General features: G+C 43.3%; 4 long non-coding RNA genes across 5 annotated transcripts; 1 reads left to right on the top strand and 3 right to left on the bottom strand.

Moving 5' to 3' along the window:
* Positions 1-3,079: 3,079 nt before the first annotated feature.
* LOC114830124 lies at positions 3,080-6,160 on the bottom strand. Of its 2 annotated transcripts, XR_004575213.1 has the most exons (4): positions 6,146-6,160; positions 5,804-5,899; positions 4,258-4,414; positions 3,080-4,137 (listed from the first exon to the last, which is right to left on the bottom strand). It is a non-coding gene; the product is annotated as an uncharacterized LOC114830124 (long non-coding RNA). The 2 variants fall into 2 exon arrangements; XR_004575214.1 differs by lacking the exons at positions 5,804-5,899; positions 6,146-6,160 and adding an exon at positions 4,550-4,564.
* A 3,418-nt stretch (positions 6,161-9,578) lies between these two features.
* Positions 9,579-9,926, bottom strand: LOC117593785. Its single transcript, XR_004575216.1, has 2 exons — positions 9,835-9,926; positions 9,579-9,722 (listed from the first exon to the last, which is right to left on the bottom strand). It is a non-coding gene; the product is annotated as an uncharacterized LOC117593785 (long non-coding RNA).
* Positions 9,927-14,486: 4,560 nt separating this feature from the next.
* Positions 14,487-14,834, bottom strand: LOC117593784. The gene is made up of 2 exons (XR_004575215.1): positions 14,743-14,834; positions 14,487-14,630 (listed from the first exon to the last, which is right to left on the bottom strand). It is a non-coding gene; the product is annotated as an uncharacterized LOC117593784 (long non-coding RNA).
* A 5,591-nt stretch (positions 14,835-20,425) lies between these two features.
* LOC114833967 lies at positions 20,426-22,023 on the top strand. The gene is made up of 2 exons (XR_004575212.1): positions 20,426-20,526; positions 21,446-22,023. It is a non-coding gene; the product is annotated as an uncharacterized LOC114833967 (long non-coding RNA).
* The last annotated feature ends 802 nt before the right edge of the window (positions 22,024-22,825 follow it).

The raw sequence follows: 22,825 nt of genomic DNA, 5'->3' as shown, positions 1-22,825 counted from the left end.
CCTCCCCTCAATATGGTGCAGTCGTCCTGTCCCCTTTGCAGAAAAGCATCCCCAAAGAATGATGTTTCCACCTCCATGCTTTATGGCTGGGATGGTGTTCTTGGGGTTGTACTCATCCTTCTTCCTCCAAACACGGCGAGTGGAGTTTAGAACAAAAATATTTATTTTTGTCTCATCAGACCATATTACCTTCTCCCATTCCTCCTCTGGATCATCCAGATGGTCATTGGCAAACTTCAGGCGGGCATGGACTTGCGCTGGCTTGAGCAGGGGGACCTTGCGTGTGCTGCAGGATTGTAATCCATGACGGCGTAGTGTGTTACTAATGGTTTTCTTTGAGACTGTGGTCCCAGCTCTCTTCAGGTCATTGACCAGGTCCTGCCGTGTATTTCTGTGCTGATCCCTCACCTTCCTCATGATCATTGATGCCCCACAAAGTGAGATCTTGCATGGAGCCCCAGACCGAGGGATATTGACCATCATCTTGAACTTCTTCCATTTTCTAATAATTGCGCCAATAGTTGTTGCCTTCACAGCAAGCTGCTTGCCTATTGTCCTGTAGCCCATCCCGGCCATGTGCATGTTTACAATTGTATCCCTGATGTCCTTACACAGCTCTCTGGTCTTGGCCATTGTGGAGAAGTTGGAGTCTGTTTGATTGAATGTGTGGACAGGTGTCTTTTATACAGGTAACGAGTTCAAACAGGTGCAGTTAATACAGGTAATGAGTGGAGGACAGGAGGGCTTCTTAAAGAAAAACTAACAGGTCTGTGAGAGCTGGTATTCTTACTGGTTGGTAGGTGATCAAATACTTATGTCATGCAATAAAATGCAACTTTATTTTTGGATGTTGATAAATGGTAATTGTTTTAAAGGTGATTGTTTATCAGGGATTTCCAGCAAAAAAGCTGCATCATCACAACGAAACAGAGGTTTTGTACCATCAGTAAAAGAGGTTGTGTCAGTGTGTGGTAACTTTGGTAGTGGCTCCACATTTGATGTAGGAAGTACATGTCTTGATATTTCTCTGATTGCATTGTTTTAATTTAAGGAAAAGTTTTTTAAAAAATTACACGGGGCCTATTTACAGATTATCTAGCATGATCTTAGTTCATAGAGATATTCTTTTCCCGGACATTTCAGTATTAAGTTTATCAGATTTTTCCTGCAGTCTCTCTCCAGGATAAAATGGAATTGAACAGGGCAACTTGTGTTTGAAAATATATCATACATTAGGTTTTCTAAAATGGAAAAAGCCATGGTGTATTGATGGTTATGTTATACGTGAAAACAAACTATTTTTGTTTTCAATGCACAACCTCACAACATCTGTAAACTTCTGCACTCAGCCCTGTGCCGTTTCAAAACAGCTAAACTACGATGCCCACCTCATTGAAGTTTACTAGCTAGGAACAAGCACCATTTATGGACATTTATCAAAATGTATTGAGAATGTGCAGGCCCCTATTGTGTTATACATTTTTTTTTTTACTAATTGTCTAAAAGACAGGCATCATTCCGGAATGTTATCGGTCAGGGAAAATAACTGACATGGCCATTCCCAACAGTTTCAAAAATCGTGACAGTTTTCCATAGTAGTAATAATTTCAGTACCCACTATTCCAACAGCTGCTTATATATTTCCCAGAAATAATAAACAGCAATAACCATTGAAACAATACTAGTTTTGGCACAAATTGTCTTCCTGTTTTGGAATACCGAATATATCATATTTTTGAACACTATATCGGTTGCCCAGTTCACTTCTATGGTAGCTCGGAGAGAGGCTTCCTTTTAAAAAATCGAAAAACCTCAAAACTGTAATAATTCAAAAGAAATATGTCTCAACAGTCCAGGAGTGTGCTAGATAATCTGAAAAAAGGCCCAGGTTAAAAAATAGCTAACCTTTCCTTTAACATTCGTCAAATCTTTTCTTTCACTTTAAAAAAATACCAGGATAATACACAGGCTATGAATTCAGAATGTTAGAATATGTCGATGTATTTTAATGTGATTTGTATAACATTATGTGTACAGAATTTGTATTATTCTGGTATGATAACAGTAATATACAGTGTCTTACAGTAGTCTTGATCGCTTTCTGGTCATGAAACTACACTGTTAGTGTAAAAATACAGCATCTCAATAATGTTTCTATCCAACCTCTTCTGGATGGATACCTTCCTAAAACTATATCTGTTTGACATGCTGGTATCAACAAAGATAAACAATTTAAACGTGTATGCTTTCTAATTATATATTCTATGCTAGTTATTTGTTTCATGTGAAATTAAGCTGTTTCTTCAAATCTAGCAGCAATTATAGGTGGATAATTACGTGACAACTTTTATCCATTTCCAGAAGCATCTGTTTGGATATAGACGGCAACATCCAGTCGATGCCAGTTGAGGGGTCCTAGAGAAAGGTGGCCTGTACACCTGGAGCAGCACCCTCACTCTGACTGTCCAGGAGTTGACCAATGCAGAAACGGTGACCTGCGAGGCCCACCAGACCTCCCAGCCTCCAGTCACTCAGACCCTGAGAAAGGATGACTGTTCAGGCTGGGATCTGTCATTCACAACCCTCACTGCATGCTTGTTCCTTTGCTTTGTTCTGAGATCAGCCATTCTCAAAATATTCATCCCTCTTAAATAGACTAACATCAGGATTTTATTGATTTCATTTTTCAATGTTGTACTGGTGTTAGATTTCATGAGTTCTGCTTGTATTATTTTTAGATACTGTAGGCATTTTAATGCTGTAAGTTAAAATAAATGATTTCATGAGATAAAAATATTTTAAATAAAAAATTCTAAAAAATACAAATAAATTATACAATGACAATTTACTAATATAGTTGAATGATCAGAAAACATAAAAGCCAAATTTACAGTACATCTAAAGAGCTAATAAGTCAATACACTTAAGTTCAACATCCTAACAGAAAACATTAAAACTCACAAACGTGGAATTGTGCTCTTTATTATTCTTACACACATGAAGTCAGTGAGCTACCGCAGTGGAATTAAACATCTTGTCAAAGTAAACCAGTTAGGCCTGAATTATTTTATGGTTAATAACAAGAATTTTACTACAGCATCAAGCTAGTCACTTCTCTACCTCCAACCTCCTGGGAACAGGGTGAACATCTGGTTGCAGAGGTGATGTATTCTGGGAAAAGCAGAACCACCCAGCCTTGTCTATGCAAATATGTTTCACTCCTACAGCTCACATTCTAGTTTCACTGGTTCACGGCCTGAAATCCTTCAGAATGGGCCAGGTGTGGAGAGATTCGATTGATTTTAATGTGGACTAATAGATGACACTTAACAAGGGTTAACTAATTACTATTATAAAATACACTGACTAGACCATTTGTTTATCCTGTTATGACAATAAAGTCTGATCCAACATCTGTTTCTCATTCACAGAACCAGGCGTCAGTCAGTAAGCTAATCGTGTGGATATATAATATTTCTGTTCCATTCATTTTCACCGGTCTGTAGTGCTCATGTTTGTAACTTTAACTGCAAAGATAAATCTTGTGTGACTAGGTAGGGTGGGTGCACTTGGTAGTCATAACCAATATGTCGATGAGGTTAATTCAGGAGAGGTCAATGAGAGAACATTATACCAATGATAACCTTCCAATCATGTTGTAACATGTTAGAGTTGACATCCTCTACTGAGCAGTGTTCCATACCACTGTCTCTTCCACTTCAGCACCTGCAGTAAGTCCCAGCTGTACCAGTAGTCACTGTGTAATCTGACTGAGGGAGGTTTTTGTACGACTCTGTATCACTGTGTGTACGTCCTGACACTAATAGGAAAGTGTACACTCTGACAGTAGTAATCCCCTGTATCTTCAGGCTGGACTCCACTGATGGTCAGAGTGAAGTCACTCCCAGATCCACTACCACTGAATCTAGATGGGGTCCCAGAGTAACGGGTACTAACTAAATATATGAGGAGTTTAGGAGCTTCTCCAAATTTCTGTTGATACCAGGCCAAGCTGCTGTCCACTAGCTATTCACATGTATACAGAACTACTGGTCTTACAGCTGAGACTGACTGAGTGACCCACAGAAACAGATTTTAATGCAGGACTCTGAGTCACAACGATCTGTCCTCTGGACTCTGAAACACAGATGTAAATTAAATATTATTTGTTAATTAGCTTACTTTACAGTAACATTGTATTGATTGCAATATGTTTTGGCAAGAATTATACAGGTTAATTTCTGTAAATAATATTACCTTGAATAAAGAGGGTAAAAATACAGATGAAGATGGTCAAAGTCATGGTTGTTGTTGGTTCTGTTGTCATGAAGAACAGGTCTCACTAATGAAGTGTTGAACACACTGGGTTATATACAGTCCATGAGCACTCAAGCATGGGCTCTCAACATCCTCACTGTGAAAATGGAGTTTGAGTGAGTGGTTATCCAGTGGGTGTGAAGAGAGTGATCCTATTGAGTAGCATCCAATATTATTTGGGCAAGATTGAAAACTTCTCTGGAATATCTTTCATACACATTGGTTATGTTACCTGTACATTGGCAATTATCCCCATTGGTGGATTTTAGGTAATTCTGAGACAAGGTGTTTACCCCTACAAGGACTGAATTGGATTTAAATGGTCACTAGCACAAAAAACTAACATTAGCACAAATTATGTGAACAAGTAATAAATGACACTTTGTAATGTCATCTTGTTTTGGAATCAGGAAATTGCATACTAATTAGCTTTTTCTCAACAAACTTTCTGTCTTTCTACTGGGCTTTTGTGACATGCTTCGCAACTGCATGATACAGCTAGAAAATGTCAACACCATTGTCATCAATTAATGCATTCTTCCATTTGTGAGATTCATATCTCTGTTCTATATCTCTGGTAGTGGAAATCCGATGGTTACTTTCGTAACCCAAGTTCTATGAGTGGAGCGTCGCCCATAGGGGCAAAGCTTCACGACATAGAACAAAATGCCATTATACCATTGATTGAGGGGATTGAATACAGGTTACTGTCCCACCAAGCAGTGATGCAGTCTGTCAAGGTGCTATGATTGGTACAGCTATAAAACACAGTGAGGATCATGAGCGTGTAGAGAATGTCTAGATGGAAACTTGATTATATCTTTACTCTGGTATATGGAGTATACATATCACATAACATTTATATAAGAACTTTTTAAATGTTGTTTGAAATGTTCCATTTTTAGAATCACCTTGACTGGGCAATTCTGAAAAAATTATAATTATGCTTTCCATTAAAGATATTTTGTATTTTAATCTCAACTATTCCACATACGCCATAGCAGATGGGGTGGAAAAGTAGCTAATGGATTGAAAATATATTTTTAAACACCTGTATTTAATCCATTTACTTACAAAAAGGTGAACATGGCAAGATCCAGGGAAACCTAAAACCTGTTTAAGTGGATTTACTTTATATTGGTATTTAAATAAATGTTTTGTAGTGTCTGATATCTGTTCAAGATATCCATTGGTCTTTTTTCTGTTCAGGAGTCATTTGGTGACAGTTTATCAGTAATCCTCTTGTCAGAATCATTGATATACACTCACCTAAAGGATTATTAGGTTTATTAGATAATTGCATTAATGAGAAATTTAACAGGTGTGCCTAATAATCCTTTAGATGAGTCTATTTCATGTTTTGTTTTGTGGTTCAGTTAATGTTTAATGCACCATTCCAGCCTGACTGAGGTAGATTTTTGTTCAACTCTGTATCACCATGTGAACACATCATTGGGACAGTTAAAGCTCAGACAGTAGTAATCACCTGTATCTTCAGATTGGACTCCACTGATGGCCAGAGTGAAGTCACTTCCAGATCCACTATCACTGAATCTAGATGGAGTCCCAGAGGCATGAGTTCCTACACAGTAGATCAGGAGTTTAGGCATTTCTCCTTATTTCTGTTGATACCAATATAAACACATGTCCATGTGAATGTCCGTTTCAACAATCACTTAATGAATTACTGCTGGTTTTACAGTGGAGAGTCACAATGTGACCTGGAAGGACAGGTTTAATAGCAGGAGACTGAGTCTGTGGATCCTGGAAATGGAACAATACAATGTCAACATTAGATTACATTTGCAGTGAGTTTTCCAGGACATACTGTGCATATAGAGTTCAATGGTTCCTTGACCTTGAAAGGCCATGAGAAGCATCAAGATGAAGACAGTGATGAAAGTCATGGTTGTAGGTTCTGTGGTCATGAAGGACCTCTCACAGGGCTATAAACACATGAATGGGACAGATGCTTAATGCAAATGAATGACTCCAATCTCTTTCAGTTTCCATGTAGGTTCTTACTATCAATGGCATTTTATATCCTACATGCTAGAATTTATTGGAATAAACAGGTACATATTACATAAAAATACAGAACGCTTTCCATTGTAACTTTTTATTCTGATCAGATTAACTGTCTGTTCAGTCATGTGTGTACTCTTATAGAAGTTCCTCAAATCAGTTACTGAACTGTTCTGCAAAGTTAAGCTGGTAGCATTCCTCTGGTAGGGTTGTCTGGGACTTAATCACCACTTTTAAATAAACTAGAAATATACAAAACATGTACTGAAGATGGCCTTCTGTAGGTAATCCTCTTTAACGTGGATAAAATGGTCAAATAGAAAAGCTGGATTCATGGTTAGACACTATGTGCACCATACATCAAAGAAAAAAAACCATTGGGATTTGAGATACAACATTACATAATTTCTTTGCATAAATCGGTTGAATTAGAGTTTTTCTACTTTGGAGGTTGTTGAAGGGAAATTGTGTTGAATTTGACTGTTTCTGAGGGATTTCACCATAAGAGCGGCATCATCACATCATTGAGAGGTTTTTGTACGACCAGTAATAGAGGTTGTATCACCGTGGTTGACTTTTGGTACGGGCACAAGACTCGATGTTGGAAGTCAGTCAACAATGTTAACATTTCTATTCACTTTTTTGATATCAATATAATTACGTGTTTATAATAGAGATTCTTTTCTGGTTTTATCATAAAATTCCATTGAAGAATACCCAATTGCATTTGGCAACATTTCATATGAGGTCTTGATTTTAATAACAGCCTTGAAAACGTACTTAAATTATTCAGCTTTCCCAAAGTCTAGAAGATTTATCAACAACCAGTTATAAAATTTGTAGCACTGCAGTAGAGTGTTAGTAGGGGCATTCATCTTGCATTAGTCTTGCCCCTACCAAAACCATTTTTAACATCCTGAAACTCTTCTTTGAAATAACAGGCTATTAAATCAAAATATAAAAATGTCAGCATTCATTTGCATGTGTCATAAATATGCAGACTAAATCATTAACATTTTCAAATAGAAAATGTTGTTGGCATTTTAGTAATACCAATAAGTTATACAGATGTCGTTTTAGGAATGTTTCTGTTAAAATGAAAGAATTCTGAGAAATCAAGGACTTTAGATAGAAACTTAACTGAGACGCTTTATGCAATGTGTATTATAAATGAATACAATGGCAAACTACAATAAGATACAATATAGTCATTATTTGAAAATTGTAATGATTTAATCTGCATATACAGCTCTGCAAAAAATTAAGAGACCACTGCGTCTTTTAATTCCCTTTCCAAAAATGTTGAAACAGGGTCAACATCTGGTTTCAGAGGTGATGTATTCTGGGAAAAGAGGAAGCATCCAGCCCTATCTATGCAAATATGTTTCATTCCCACAGCTCATATTCTAGTTTCACTGCTTCACAGCCTGAAACGCCTCAGAATGGGCCAGGTGTGGAGAGGGTAGACTGGTTTTAATGTGATCTAATAGATGACACATAACAAGGGCCACATCATTATTATTATAGATACACTGACTAGACCATTTGCATTTCCTGTTATGTCTGTTTCCCACTGACAGATCCAGGCATCAGTAATTCATTAATGTCTATTAATAATAATATTTTTTTATTAATATATAATGTATTGTTTATTAAACCCTTTAATGATGAGAAAAATCTTGAGGTCCGTGACATCGCCCGGTATGGCGCAGCCGGGGCCCCACCCTGGAGCCAGGCCCGGGGTTGGGGCTCATATGCGAGCGCCTGGTGGCCGGGCCTTTCCCCATGGGGCCGCTCGTGGGGCCGCCTTCCCATGGGCTCACCACCTGCGGGAGGGACCATAAGGGACCGGTGCGGAGAGGATTGGGCGGCAGTCGAAGGCGGGGGCCTGGACAACCCGATCCCTGGACATGGATACTAGCTCTATGGATGTGGAACGTCACCTCGCTGGCCGGGAAGGAGCCTGAGATCGTGCGTGAGGTTGAGAGGTTCCGACTAGAGGTAGTCGGGATCACTTCTACGCACGGCTTGGGCTCTGGAACCACACTCCTTGAGAGAGGATGGACTCTTCACCACTCTGGAGTTGCCCATGGTGAGGCGGCGGGCTGGTGTGGGTTTGCTTATAGCTCCCCAGCGCTGCCGCCATGTGTTGGAGTTTACCCCTGTGCTAGTCACAGTTTGTCCATAACGAACACCATGTTCAAGCATAAGGGTGTCCATCAGTGCACGTGGCACCAGGACACCCTAGGCCGTAGGTCGATGATCAACTTTGTTGTCGTTTCATCTGACCTGCGGCTGTATGTCTTGAACACTCGGGTGAAGAGAGGGGCGGAGCTGTCAACTGATCACCACATGGTGGTGAGTTGGATCCGATGGCGGGGGAGGAAGCTGGACAGACTCGGCAGGCCCAAGCGTACTGTAAGGGTCTGCTGGGAACGTCTGGCCGAGTCTCCTATCATGGGGGATCTTTAACCCTTGGTAGCCTATGGGGCTTTCGGACAGATTTCACTACTGGGACATTTTGGGTCCTAGATTCATTTCTGTAACAGATACAACCTATTATGATGTATCCTGGTAATAACAACCCCTCTGGCTACAATAAAAACACATAAAAACAGACTTCTGGGTCACTATTTATAAAATCTGTTTGAAAGGCAAAAAAAATGTTTCGGAAAACATTTCTGCCATTCAGCATCAAGATTTTTTTTTGAAAGCATAATGAGATTTTGTGTCAATGGTATTTCCTCATACTTTCATGCCTTTACTATCAAATTACACTGTAATTGGGTTGAAAATAATGAAATAATTATATAATAGAACCTAGAAATGAAACACTATAAAATGAAAGATTATAACCCTATATAACGGTTCCTTTAGGTGTAATGACACAAAAAGCACTAGATCGCTAGTTACGTTTGGACTTATTTTATAAACTCAGAAAAATTACCAACTTCTTCCCAAAAACTCAAGAACATCCCCATACTATTTTGACTAAATATTTATTTTTATATCTTATATATAATACAAACGATGTATTATGGTTCAAAACATCATATATAGTGATGTACACCCTTGTAATATCTATTCTAGTGTACACATGAGCCTTTCTAAGATGCATTGGCAATGTCGTTGACTGGTGAAAAGTTCTCATAGCAACCCAAACTATACAACTATACAACCCATTGTTAGAGTACGTCTGACCCAGAACGCAGAGAGATCACACAGACCACGTAAGGTAGATTCAAAAATAAAGGTTTTAATGGAGAGCCAGGGTTGTATGAGAAAACAGTGTAGGCAGGTCCGAAGCTGGGGGAGAGCTGACGGTGAAGGCTGGGTGGTGAGGCCAGGAGCTAGTAGGCGCAGCAGAGGAAGCAGCAGGTCTGAGCAGGCAACAGGAGAGAAACACAGGGTAAGTACAAACACAGGGAACAAAGGCAAAAAATGGAGCACACGGATGATAATAGCAAGTAACTAGAACTGAGAGCCAAGTACCACATGGGTAGTAGATAACGAACTGGCGCCGAAGAGGTGATCAGCCCGGGTTTAAATATTGCTGGAGTGAATCATGTGGATGAGGTGCAGCTGCGAAGAATGGCTCTGCAGTGAAGACTCTGCCACGCCCCTTGCCCTACTGAACACACCCCCAGCACTCCAGGTGGAAAAACAAAACAGGGACCGAACCACCTGACTCAGGGCGGAGGGGAAGCAACCCGTAACAGGACCCCCCCCCTCAACGGACGCCTCCCGGCGTCCTTCCAGGCCCCGGCTTGCCAGGGTGAGCACGATGGAAGTCCCTCACCAGCTGCAGATCCAAGATAAGACTCCTGGAGATCCAGGAGCGCTCCTCCGGCCCATAGCCCTCCCAGTCGACCAGATACTGGAGCCCCCTACCACGCCGCCGAACGTCCAGAAGGCGGCGGACGGTATAGGCCGGGTGGTTGTCGATCATGCGAACGGGAGGCGGAGGGTCCCCAGGCGGGCACAAGGGACTGGAAGAGACCGGTTTTAGGTGCGAGACATGGAAGGTGGGATGACACCTCATAGCCCGCGGCAACTTCAGCCGCACAGCGGAGGGATTAATAATCGAGTCAATGACGAATGGGCCCAGATACCGGGGTGCAAGCTTGCGTGAGTCAGTCCGCAGGGGAATGTTCCTGGAGGACAGCCACACCTCCTGCCCAGGCTGGTACTGGGGAGCCGGGGTCCTGCGACGGTCCGCCGACCTCTTGTTCTGCTCCGTAGTCCAGAGCAACGCATCCCGGGCGTCGCTCCACACTTGACGACACCGACGTAAGTTCTCCTGGACCGAGGGGACAGCCAATTCCTTTTCTTGCTCAGGGAACAGAGGAGGTTGATACCCCAAAGAAGCCTCGAAAGGGGACAGACCGGTAGCAGAGGTGGTCAGGGAATTGTGGGCGTACTCGATCCAGGGAAGATGTTTAGCCCAGGAGGATGGATGCTGAGCCACCACGCAGCGAAGAGACGCTTCCAGGTCCTGATTTGCTCTTTCGGTCTGGCCGTTAGTTTGCGGGTGGAATCCTGAGGAGAGACTCACAGTAGCCCCAAGAGCAGAACAAAAATCCTTCCAGACTTGAGAAACGAATTGTGGGCCCCTGTCCGAAACAATGTCCACAGGTATTCCATGGGGACGGAATACATGTATGACTAAGAGGTCCGCTGCCTCACTGGCAGTCGGTAGTTTTGGTAATGCAACATAGTGAGCAGATTTAGAGAACCTGTCCACAATCGTGAGTATTGTATCATTACCTTCGGACACGGGGAGACCAGTGACAAAGTCCAGGGCTATGTGGGACCAAGGACGACTTGGAACCGTCAGAGGTTGTAGCAGACCCGAGGGAGACTGGTGGGATGCTTTCCCTCGGGCACAGGTGGTACAGGCTGCCACGAAAGCTCGGACATCAGCTGCTGCTGATGGCCACCAGAAATGCCTTTTTAACAACGTAAGGGTACGCTGCCTCCCTGGATGGCAGGCGAAACGGGATGAATGGACCCACTGCAACACTTCAGACCGCACGGATACAGGGACATAGAGCCGGCCAGGCGGCCCGTCGGCTGGTCCGGGGTCCGAGTCTTGGGCAGCCTTGACCAGAGACTCAATCTCCCAGCGAACTCTGGCCACTACGCAGGTAGGGGGCAGGATGGACTCCGGTACGCTGGGCTCCTCAGAGATGGAGAACTGGCGGGACAAGGCATCAGGTTTAACATTGCGAGAACCAGGACGGTAAGTAAGAGTAAAGTTGAACCTGCTGAAGAAGAGAGACCATCTGGCTTGGCGGGAGTTGAGACTCTTTGCAGACTGAGCAAAGGCCAGGTTCTTGTGGTCGGTCCATACTATAAAAGGCTGCTCCGCCCCCTCCAGCCAATGCCGCCATTCCTCTAGCGCCAGTTTGACGGCCAACAATTCACGGTTACCGACGTCGTAATGCCTCTCGGCTGGAGACAACTTCCTAGAAAAAAAAGCACAAGGGTGGAGTTTTTGGTCCGTGGGGGAGCGTTGCGACAGCACCGCTCCAACACCTGAGTCCGAGGCATCCACTTCCACAACAAAAGGTAAAGAGGAATCAGGGTGGATGAGCACCGGGGAGGTGGAAAACAGTCCTTTTAGGGTACACATGGCTTGGTCAGCTTCAGGAGACCACACAAACGGAACTTTAGGTGAGGTGAGTTTTGTGAGGGGAGCTACTACCTGACTAAAGCCCTGGATGAATCGCCTGTAGAAATTTGCAAAACCAAGGAAACGTTGTAGATGTTTGCGAGACTGGGGAACGGGCCATTCAGTTCTGCCTTAATCTTGTTGGGGTCTGCCGAAACCTGTCCCTTCTCAATGATGAACCCAAGAAAGGGAACAGACTCACGGTGGAACTCACACTTCTCAGCTTTAACAAAAAGCTTGTTTTCCAACAGACGTTGCAGGACTAGACGGACGTGTGTGACATGTTCAGTGAGTGACTTAGAGAAAACCAGTATATCGTCCAGGTAGACGAAAACAAAACGATTTAACATGTCTCGTAAAACATCATTTACCATAGCTTGGAATACTGCTGGTGCATTCGTGAGACCAAAGGGCATTACCAAATACTCAAAGTGTCCAAGTGGTGTGTTGAAAGCTGTTTTCCACTCATCTCCTTGCTGAATCCTGACGAGATGATAGGCATTGCGCAGATCCAGTTTGGAGAAGACCGTGGCACCCTGCAGTGGTTCAAAAGCAGAATTGATCAGTGGCAAAGGGTATTTATTCTTTACAGTGATGTTGTTCAATCCACGGAAATCAATACAGGGGCGTAGCGTCTTGTCCTTTTTCTCCACGAAAAAGAACCCCGCCCCTACAGGTGATGTTGAGGGGCGAACGATGCCTGCAGCCAGGGACTCCCCGATGTATTTCTCCATAGCCTCTCTCTCTGGTCTGGACAGGTTGTAGAGTCGGCTGGCAGGCAAGGGGGCTCCTGGAAATAGTTCAATCGCACAGTCATAGGGTCTATGGGGTGGCAGAGATGTGGCTTTCACCTTGCTAAACACTTCCGATAGATCCAGATAATCCTTGGGGACAGAGGACAAATCGGGCAGGTTCTCTGATGCAGTCGGGGTTTTCACGTTGGGAGGGATAGCCGAACCGAGACAAGTGGAATGACAAAAACTGCTCCAACTACTGATGGTTTTGTGTTGCCAGTCTATGTGAGGATTGTGTAACTTTAGCCAAGGAAAACCGAGAATGAGAGGAGATGCGGAGGCAGACACAACTTTGAGGGTGATTTCTTCTCTGTGATTGCCGGAGAGAATGAGAGTAACTGGAATGGTTTGGTGGGTAACCGTAGTCAAACACTGATCGTCAATGGTTGTGACTTTGATAGGTGATGGGAGTGATTCGAGGGGAATGTCAGCCTGTTTAGCCAAATTCAAGTCAATGAAATTATCTTCCGCCCCCGAATCGATGAGGGCCGTCAACGGCAGTGACAACATACCTAATTGGAGTGTGGCAGGGAGTGACATACGAGGGGATGTGGGTTCGGTTACAGGGATGGGGCTCACTAGTGTACCCACTCTCACTAACGAGCCTCCTCTTTTGGGCGTACAGGACAGGCAGCAAGGAAATGGGAGGAGTTGCCACAGTACAGGCACTCACCTGCCTGTCGGCGTCGTACGCGTTCGGCTGGGGATAGCCGAGCCCGGCCCAATTGCATGGGTTCCTCTTCGTCCCCTGCAGCGGAGACGGGTGCGGCCGAGGGAACACTGTGTGGGGGTGATGAACCGGGCCTTGGTGCCCTGGAAACCCTAGTAGGAACGGGTGCGTGTCCGCTCTTCTCCCGTCTCCTTTCTCGGTTCCTGTTGTCAATCTTAATGGCCAAGGAAACAAGACCGTGCAGGTTGCTAGGTTCATCGCGAAGAGCTAGCTCATCTTGAACTGAGTGATTAAGTCCATGCGTAAACACTCCCCGTAGTGCCTCGTCGTTCCAGTTTGAATCAGCCGCTAATGTCCAAAAGTCAATAGAGTACTCAGCCACGCTCCGTGTACCCTGTCTAAGGTCCAACAATCTCTTGGACGCGTTTCCGACATGGTCTGGGTGGTCGAAAACGGTACGTAAACGTGTGGAAAACTCAGAAAAGGTTAACCCGGAGAGGTGTTGATTGGTACACATAGCTTCTGCCCACACTAGTGCCTTTCCCCTGAGTAACCCCAGTGTGTAGTGTACCTTAGATGCTTCTGAGGCAAAAGACAGCGGCCTTTGTTGGAAGACGAGACCGCATTGAAGCAGAAATCCTCGGCACTTGTTCAATTCCCCAGAGAACGGCTCGGGAGACGTCACCGGGGGTTCCCGGGCATGTAGTGTAGCATCCACGGCTACGGAAGCTGGTTGAGAGGGGGGAGAACTAGGAGCACTGGGAAGAAACAGAGTGGCAATTTGAGAAGAAAGCTGAGCAACTTGCTGGCATAATTGTTGGTTGGTCTCCAGTAATTTGTGGATCAACTGGTCGTGTTGTCCTAACAGAGCTCCCTGATTTTTGATGGCTCGAAACATGCCTTCATCATCTGAAAAACGTGAATCCTCTGCAGGGTCCATGGCCAGTTCGTTCTGTTAGAGTACGTCTGACCCAGAACGCAGAGAGATCACACAGACCACGTAAGGTAGATTCAAAAATAAAGGTTTTAATGGAGAGCCAGGGTTGTATGAGAAAACAGTGTAGGCAGGTCCGAAGCTGGGGGAGAGCTGACGGTGAAGGCTGGGTGGTGAGGCCAGGAGCTAGTAGGCGCAGCAGAGGAAGCAGCAGGTCTGAGCAGGCAACAGGAGAGAAACACAGGGTAAGTACAAACACAGGGAACAAAGGCAAAAAATGGAGCACACGGATGATAATAGCAAGTAACTAGAACTGAGAGCCAAGTACCACATGGGTAGTAGATAACGAACTGGCGCCGAAGAGGTGATCAGCCCGGGTTTAAATATTGCTGGAGTGAATCATGTGGATGAGGTGCAGCTGCGAAGAATGGCTCTGCAGTGAAGACTCTGCCACGCCCCTTGCCCTACTGAACACACCCCCAGCACTCCAGGTGGAAAAACAAAACAGGGACCGAACCACCTGACTCAGGGCGGAGGGGAAGCAACCCGTAACACCCATATTATACACGGACAACCCCAATTATACACGGAACGCTTCAGGAAAGTGGCTACAAATAATATACCATTGGAATCGGACGATTATGGCGAATATATTTTTCTATTCATGCAAATGAGCACTGTCCACGGTATCGCGGATGTCGACAATGGATGGTTAACTCCCACCTCTGGCAGAGCTTCGACTGGATCCCGAGGGAGGCTGGAGATATTGAGTCCGAGTGGACCATGTTCTCCACTGCCATTGTCGAAGCGGCCGCTCGGAGCTGTGGCCGCAAGGTCTCCGGTGCCTGTCGAGGCGGCAATCCCGAACCCCGTGGTGGACACCGGAAGTAAGGGATGCCGTCAAACTGAAGATGGAGTCCTATCAGGCCTGGTTGGCTTATGGGATTCCTGAGGCAGCTGACGGGGTACCGGCAGGCCAAGCAGACGGCAGCCCGGGTGGTTGTGGAGGCAAAAACTCGGGCCTGGGAGGAGTTCGATGAGGCCATGGAGAAGGATTATCGGCTGGCCTCGAAGAGATTCTGGCAAACCGTCCGGCGCCTCAGGAGAGGGAAACAGTGCCCTACCAATGTTGTTTACAGTAGAGGTGGGCAGCTGTTGACCTCAACTGGGGATGTCGTCGGGCGGTGGAAGGAGTACTTCGAGGAACTCCTCAATCCCGCCGTCACGTCTTCCATTGAGGAAGCAGAGGATGAGGGCTCAGAGGTGGACTCGTCCATCTCCCGGGCTGAAGTCACAGAGGTAGTCAAGAAACTCCTCGGTGGCAAGGCACCAGGGGTGGATGAGATCCGCCCTGAGTACCTCAAGTCTCTGGATGTTGTGGGGCTGTCTTGGTTGACACGCCTGTGCAACATCGGTGGTGGTCCATCTTTTTAAGAAGGGGGACCGGAGGTTGTGTTCCAACTATAGGGGAATCACACTTCTCAGCCTCCCAGGGAAAGTCTATGCCAGGGTTCTGGAGAGGAGAATACGGCCGATAGTAGAACCTTGGATTCAGGAGGAACAGTGTGGTTTTAGTCCGGGCCGTGGAACACTGGACCAGCTCTATACCCTCTACGGGGTGCTGGAGGGTTCATGGGAGTTTGCCCAACCAATCCACATGTGTTTTGTGGATTTGGAGAAGGCATTCGACTGTGTCCCTCGAGGCATCCTGTGGAGAGTGCTTCGGGAATATGGGGTCCTGGGTCCTTTGTTAAGGGCTGTCAGGTCCCTGTACGACCAAAGCAGGAGCTTGGTCCGTATTGCCGGCAGTAAGTCAGACTTGTTCCCAGTGCATGTTGGACTCCAGCAGGGCTGCCCTTTGTCGCCGGTTCGGTTTGTCATTTTTATGGACAGAATTTCTAGGCGCAGCCAGGGGCCGGAGGGTGTCAGGTTTGGGGACCACACGATTTCGTCTCTGCTCATTGCGGATGATGTTGTCGTGTTGGCCCCTTCAAGCAAGGACCTTCAGCATGCACTGGGATGGTTTGCAGCCGAGTGTGGAGCGGTGGGGATGAGAATCAGTACCTCCAAATCCAAGGCCATGGTCCTCAGTCGGAAAAGGGTGGCTTGCCCACTTCAGGTTGGTGGAGAGTGCCTGCCTCAAGTGGAGGAGTTTAAGTATCTAGGGGTCTTGTTCACGAGTGAGGGAAGGATGGAACGGGAGATTGACAGACGGATCGTGCAGCTTCTGCAGTAATGCGGTCGATGTATTGGTCTGTCGTGGTGAAGAAAGAGCTGAGCCGCAAGGCGAAGCTCTCGATTTACTGGTCAATCTACATTCCTACTCTCACCTATGGTCATGAGCTTTGGGTCATGACTGAAAGGACAAGATCCCGGATACAGGCGGCCGAAATTAGCTTTCTCCGCAGGGTGGCTGGGCGATCCCTTAGAGATAAGGTGAGAAGCTCGGTCACTCGGGAGGAGCTCAGAGTAGAGCCGCAGCTCCTCCACATCGAGAGGGGTCCGCTGAGGTGGCTTGGGCATCTGTTTCGGATGCCTCCGGAACGCCATTCTGGGAAGGTGTTCTGGGCCCGTCCCACCGGGAGGAGACCCCGGGGAAGACCTAGGACACGCTGGAGGGACTATGTCTCCCGGCTGGCCTGGGAACACCTCAGTGTCCCCCCAGAAGAGCTGGAGGAAGTGTCTAGGGAGAGGGAAGTATGGGCATCTCTGCTTAGACTGCTGCCCCCGAGACCCGGCCCCGGATAAGCGGAAGAAAATGATTATGATGATGATGATGTATTGTTCATTATTACTACTAAGTAGGGTAAGTGCTCTTGGGAGTCATAGCCAACATACCGACAGAGTAAATTCAGGTCAGGATAATGATGACACAACATGTTATTCCAACGATTAGTTTCTAATCATGTTGTCACATGTTAGAGTTGACATCCTCTACTGAGCAGTGTTCCATACCACTGTCTCTTCCCCTTCAGCACCTGCAGTAAGTCCCAGCTGTACCAGTAGTCACTGTGTAATCTGACTAAGGGAGGTTTTTGTACGACTCTGTATCACTGTGTGTACGTCCTGACACTATTAGGATAATGAAAACTCTGACAGTAGTAATCCCCTGTATCTTCAGGCTGGACTCCACTGATGGTCAGAGTGAAGTCACTCCCAGATCCACTACCACTGAATCTAGATGGGGTCCCAGAGGAACGGGTACTAACTAAATATATGAGGAGTTTAGGAGCTTCTCCAAATTTCTGTTGATACCAGGCCAACCACTGTCCATTGCTGTCACTGTATACAGAACTACTGGTCTTACAGCTGAGGCTGACTGAGTGACCCACAGAAACAGATTTTAATGCAGGACTCTGAGTCACAACGAACTGTCCTCTGGACTCTGAAACATAGATGTAAATATCAATATATTATTAGTTAATTAGCATATTTTTATTCATGACTTACTTCACAGTAAAAAAATTTGATATCAATATGTTTAGGTAAATATTGTAAGGGTCTAATCCTGTAAATTATATTACCTTGAATAAAGAGGGTAAAAATACAGATGAAGATGGTCAAAGTCATGGTTGTTGTTGGTTCTGTTGTCATGAAGAACAGGTCTCACTAATGAAGTGTTGAACACACTGGGTTATATACAGTCCATGAGCACTCAAGCATGGGCTCTCAACATCCTCTCTGTGAAAATGGAGTTTGAGTGAGTGGTTATCCAGTGGGTGTGAATAGAGTGATCCTATTGAGTAGCACCAAATATTATTTGGGCAAGATTGAAAACTTCACTGGAACAGCATTAATACACATTGGTTATGTTACCTGTACATTGGCAATTATCCCCATTGGTGGATTTTATGTAATTCTGAGACAAGGTGTTTACTCCTACAAGGACTGAATTGGATTTAAATGGTCACTAGCACAAAAAACTAACATTAGCACAAATTATGTGAACAAGTAATAAATTACACTTTGTAATGTCATCTTGTTTTGGAATCAGGAAATTGCATACTAATTAGCTTTTTCTCAACAAACTTTCTGTCTTTCTACTGGGCTTTTGTGACATGCTTCGCAACTGCATGATACAGCTAGAAAATGTCAACAATGAATGCATTCTTCCATTTGTGAGATTCATATCTCTGTTCTATATCTCTGGTAGTGGAAATCCGATGGTTACTTTCGTAACCCAAGTTCTATGAGTGGAGCGTCGCCCATAGGGGCAAAGCTTCACGACATAGAACAAAATGCCAATATACCATTGATTGAGGGGATTGAATACAGGTTACTGTCCCACCAAGCAGTGATGCAGTCTGTCAAGGTGCTATGATTGGTACAGCTATAAAACACAGTGAGGATCATGAGCGTGTAGAGAATGTCTAGATGGAAACTTGATGATATCTTTACTCTGGTTTATGGAGTTTACATATCTCATAACATTTATATAAGAACTTTTTAAATGTTTTTTTAAATGTTCCATTTTTCGAATCACCTTGACTGGGCAATTCTGAACTTATTATAATTATGCTATCCATTTAAGATATTTTGTATTTTAATCTCAACTATTCCACATACGCCATAGCAGATGGGGTGGAAAAGTAGCTAATGGATTGAAAATATATTTTTAAACACCTGTATTTAATCCATTTATTTACAAAAAGGTGAACATGGCAAGATCCAGGGAAACCTAAAACCTGTTTAAGTGGATGTACTTTATATTGGTATTTAAATAAATGTTTTGTAGTGTTTGATATCTGGTCTTTTTTCTGTTCAGGAATCATTTGGTGACAGTTTATCAGTAATCCTCATGTCAGAATCACTGATATATTTCATGTTTTATTTTGTGGTTCAGTTAATGTTTAATGCACCATTCCAGCCTGACTGAGAGAGAATTTTGTTCAACTCTGTATCACCGTGTGAACACATCATTGGGACGGTTGAAGATCAGACAGTAGTAATCACCTGTATCTTCAGATTGGACTCCACTGATGGCCAGAGTGAAGTCACTTCCAGATCCACTATCACTGAATCTAGATGGAGTCCCAGAGGCACGAGTTCCTACACAGTAGATCAGGAGTTTAGGCATTTCTCCTTATTTCTGTTGATACCAATATAAACACTGATGTCCGTATGAATGTCCGTTTCAACAATCACTTAATGAATTACTGCTGGTTTTACAGTGGAGAGTCACAATGTGACCTGGAAGGACAGGTTTCATAGCAGGAGACTGAGTCTGTGGATCCTGGAAATGGAACAATACAATGTCAACATTAGATTACATTTGCAGTGAGTTTTCCAGGACGTACTGTGCATATAGAGTTCAATGGTTCCTTGACCTTGAAAGGCCATGAGAAGCATCAAGATGAAGACAGTGATGAAAGTCATGGTTGTAGGTTCTGTGGTCATGAAGGACCTCTCACAGGGCTATAAACACATTAATGGGACAGATGCTTAATGCAAATGAATGACTCCAATCTCTTTCAGTTTCCATGTAGGTTCTTACTATCAATGGCATTTTATATCCTACATGCTAGAATTTATTGGAATAAACAAGTACATATTACATAAAAATACAGACCGCTTTCCATTGTAACTTTTTATTCTGATCAGATTAACTGTCTGTTCAGTCATGTGTGTATTCTTATAGAAGTTCCTCAAATCAGTTACTGAACTGTTCTGCAAAGTAAAGCTGGTAGCATTCCTCTGGTAGGGTTGTCTGGGACTTAATCACCACTTTTAAATAAACTAGAAGTATACAAAACATGTGTTGAAGATGGCTTTCTGTAGGTAATCATCTTTTGCGAGGACAATACGATGAAATACAAATGCTGGATTGATGGTTAGACACAGGTTCTGTGTACCATACATCAAAGAAAGAAAAAAAAAACATATCTGGATTTCAGATGCAACTTTTATTAACGAATTGTATTAACAGATTGAATTAAGAGTTTTTCTACTTTGGAGGTTGTTGAAGGGAAATTGTGTTGAATTTGACTGTTTCTGAGGGATTTCACCATAAGAGCGGCATCATCACATCATTGAGAGGTTTTTGTACGACCAGTAATAGAGGTTGTATCACCGTGGTTGACTTTTGGTACTGGCACAAGACTCGATGTTGGAAGTAAGTAAACAATGTTAACATTTCTATTCACTTTTTTGATATCAATATAATTACGTGTTTATAATAGAGATTATTTTCTGGTTTTATTCCTTCATAAAAAATTCCATTGAAGAATACCCAATTGCATTTGGCAACATTTCATATGAGGTCTTGATTTTAATAACAGCCTTGAAAACGTACTTAAATTATTCAGCTTTCCCAAAGTCTAGAAGATTTATCAACAACCAGTTATAAAATTTGTAGCACTGCAGTAGAGTGTTAGTAGGGGCATTCGTCTTGCATTAGTCTTGCCCCTACCAAAACCATTTTTAACATCCTGAAACTCTTCTTTGAAATAATAGGCTATTAAATCAAAATATAAAAATGTCAGCATTCATTTGCATGTGTGATAAATATGCAGACTAAATCATTAACATTTTCAAATAGAAAATGTTGTGGGTATTTTAGTAATACCAACAAGTTATACAGATGTCGTTTTAGGAATGTTTCTGTTAAAATGAAAGAATTCTGAGAAATCAAGGACTTTAGATAAAAAAAAAAATCTTTTTGCAGAGCTTTATATGCAGATTAAATCATAAACATTTTCAAATAATGACTATATTGAATCTTATTGTAGTTTGCCATTGTATTCATTTATAATACACATTGCATAAAGCGTCTCAGTTATGTTTCTACATAAAGGCCTTGATTTCTCAGAATTCTTTCATTTCAACAGATACATTCTTAAAACTACGTCTGTATATCTTCTCGGTATTACTAAAGTTATACACTTTATCCTTGAATGATTTCTGTGTATATATTTAATAGAAGTTATTTATTCCAAATCATATTACCAAGTGATTTAAAGTTTGATGAAAATATGACAAATTTAATCTATTTCCCAAAAGATCTGTTTTAATATAATTGTGTTTTTTTCCAGGTAACAAACCTCCGACCCTGACTGTCCTGCCTCCCTCCAGCGAGGAGCTTTCCAAAAAGACAACAGCCACACTGTTGTGTCTGGCCAACAAGGGCTTCCCCTCAGACTGGACCATTAGCTGGAAAGTGAACGGCAACAGCCAGAAGCACAATGGCAGTCGTGGGGTCCTGGATAAGGATGGCCTGTACACCTGGAGCAGCACCCTGACTCTGACTGTCCAGGAGTGGACCAAGGCAGAAACGGTGACCTGTGAGGCCCACCAGACCTCCCAGCCTCCAGTCACTCAGACCCTGAGAAAGGATGACTGTTCAGGCTAGGATCTGTCATTCACAACCCTCATTGGAGAGAACGCTTGTTCCTTTGCTTTGTTTTGGGGTCAGCCATTCACTCTCAAGTAGATTAAAATGGGGCTTTTCTTGTTTAATGTTTGTCTATCCATTTTTCTCTGTTGTATTAGTGTTAGATTGTATACATTCTGCTTAAATTCATTTCAGATACTGTACGGCTTTTAATGCTGTAAGTTTACATTAATACGTTTTGAAGTATAAATCTTTGAAAATAAAAATGTCTCTGGAGAACATTTTGTCATCCTCTTTTTTAATGAATCCAATAATATTTTTACCAAACATTTTCTTTAAAAATTTTGTAATTCAATACACCTATCGAAGTTCACCATCCTAACAGAACATATTTAATGTTGTAAACAGAGAATTGTGCCCTATATTATTTTTAAACACATCAAGCTAGTCACTTCTCTAACTCCAACCTCCTGGGAACAGGGTCAACATCTGGTTTCAGAGGTGATGTATTATGAGAAAAGAGGAAGCATCCAGCCATTTCTATGCAAATATGTTTCATTCCCACAGCTCACATTCTAGTTTCACTGGTTCACTGCCTGAAACCCCTCAGAATGGGCCAGGTGTGGAGAGGTTAGACTGGTTTAAATGGAGGCTAATCGATGACAATTAACAAGGGTTACCTAATTATTGTTATAGATACAATGACTAGACCATTTTTTTATCTTGTTATGTCTGTTTCCCACTGACAGATCCAGGCATCAGTAAGTTATGTGGATTACTAATAATATATTTTTGTTAATATATAATGTATTGTTCATTATTACTACTAAGTCGGGTAAGTGCCCTTGGGAGTCATAACCAACAGAGTTAATTCAGGTCAGGATAATGATCACAGAACATGTTATTCCAATGATTAGTTTCTAATCTTGTTGTCACATGTTAGAGTTGACATCCTCTACTGAGCAGTGTTCCATACCACTGTCTCTTCCCCATCAGCACCTGCAGTAAGTCCCAGCTGTACCAGTAGTCACTGTGTAATCTGACTGAGGGAGGTTTTTGTACGACTCTGTATCACTGTGTG

Source organism: Esox lucius, chromosome 23 (assembly GCF_011004845.1).
Source record: "Esox lucius isolate fEsoLuc1 chromosome 23, fEsoLuc1.pri, whole genome shotgun sequence".
NCBI lineage: Eukaryota > Metazoa > Chordata > Actinopteri > Esociformes > Esocidae > Esox > Esox lucius.
Note: the sequence above shows the minus strand (reverse complement) of the source record. Positions and strands in the feature narration are given on the sequence as shown.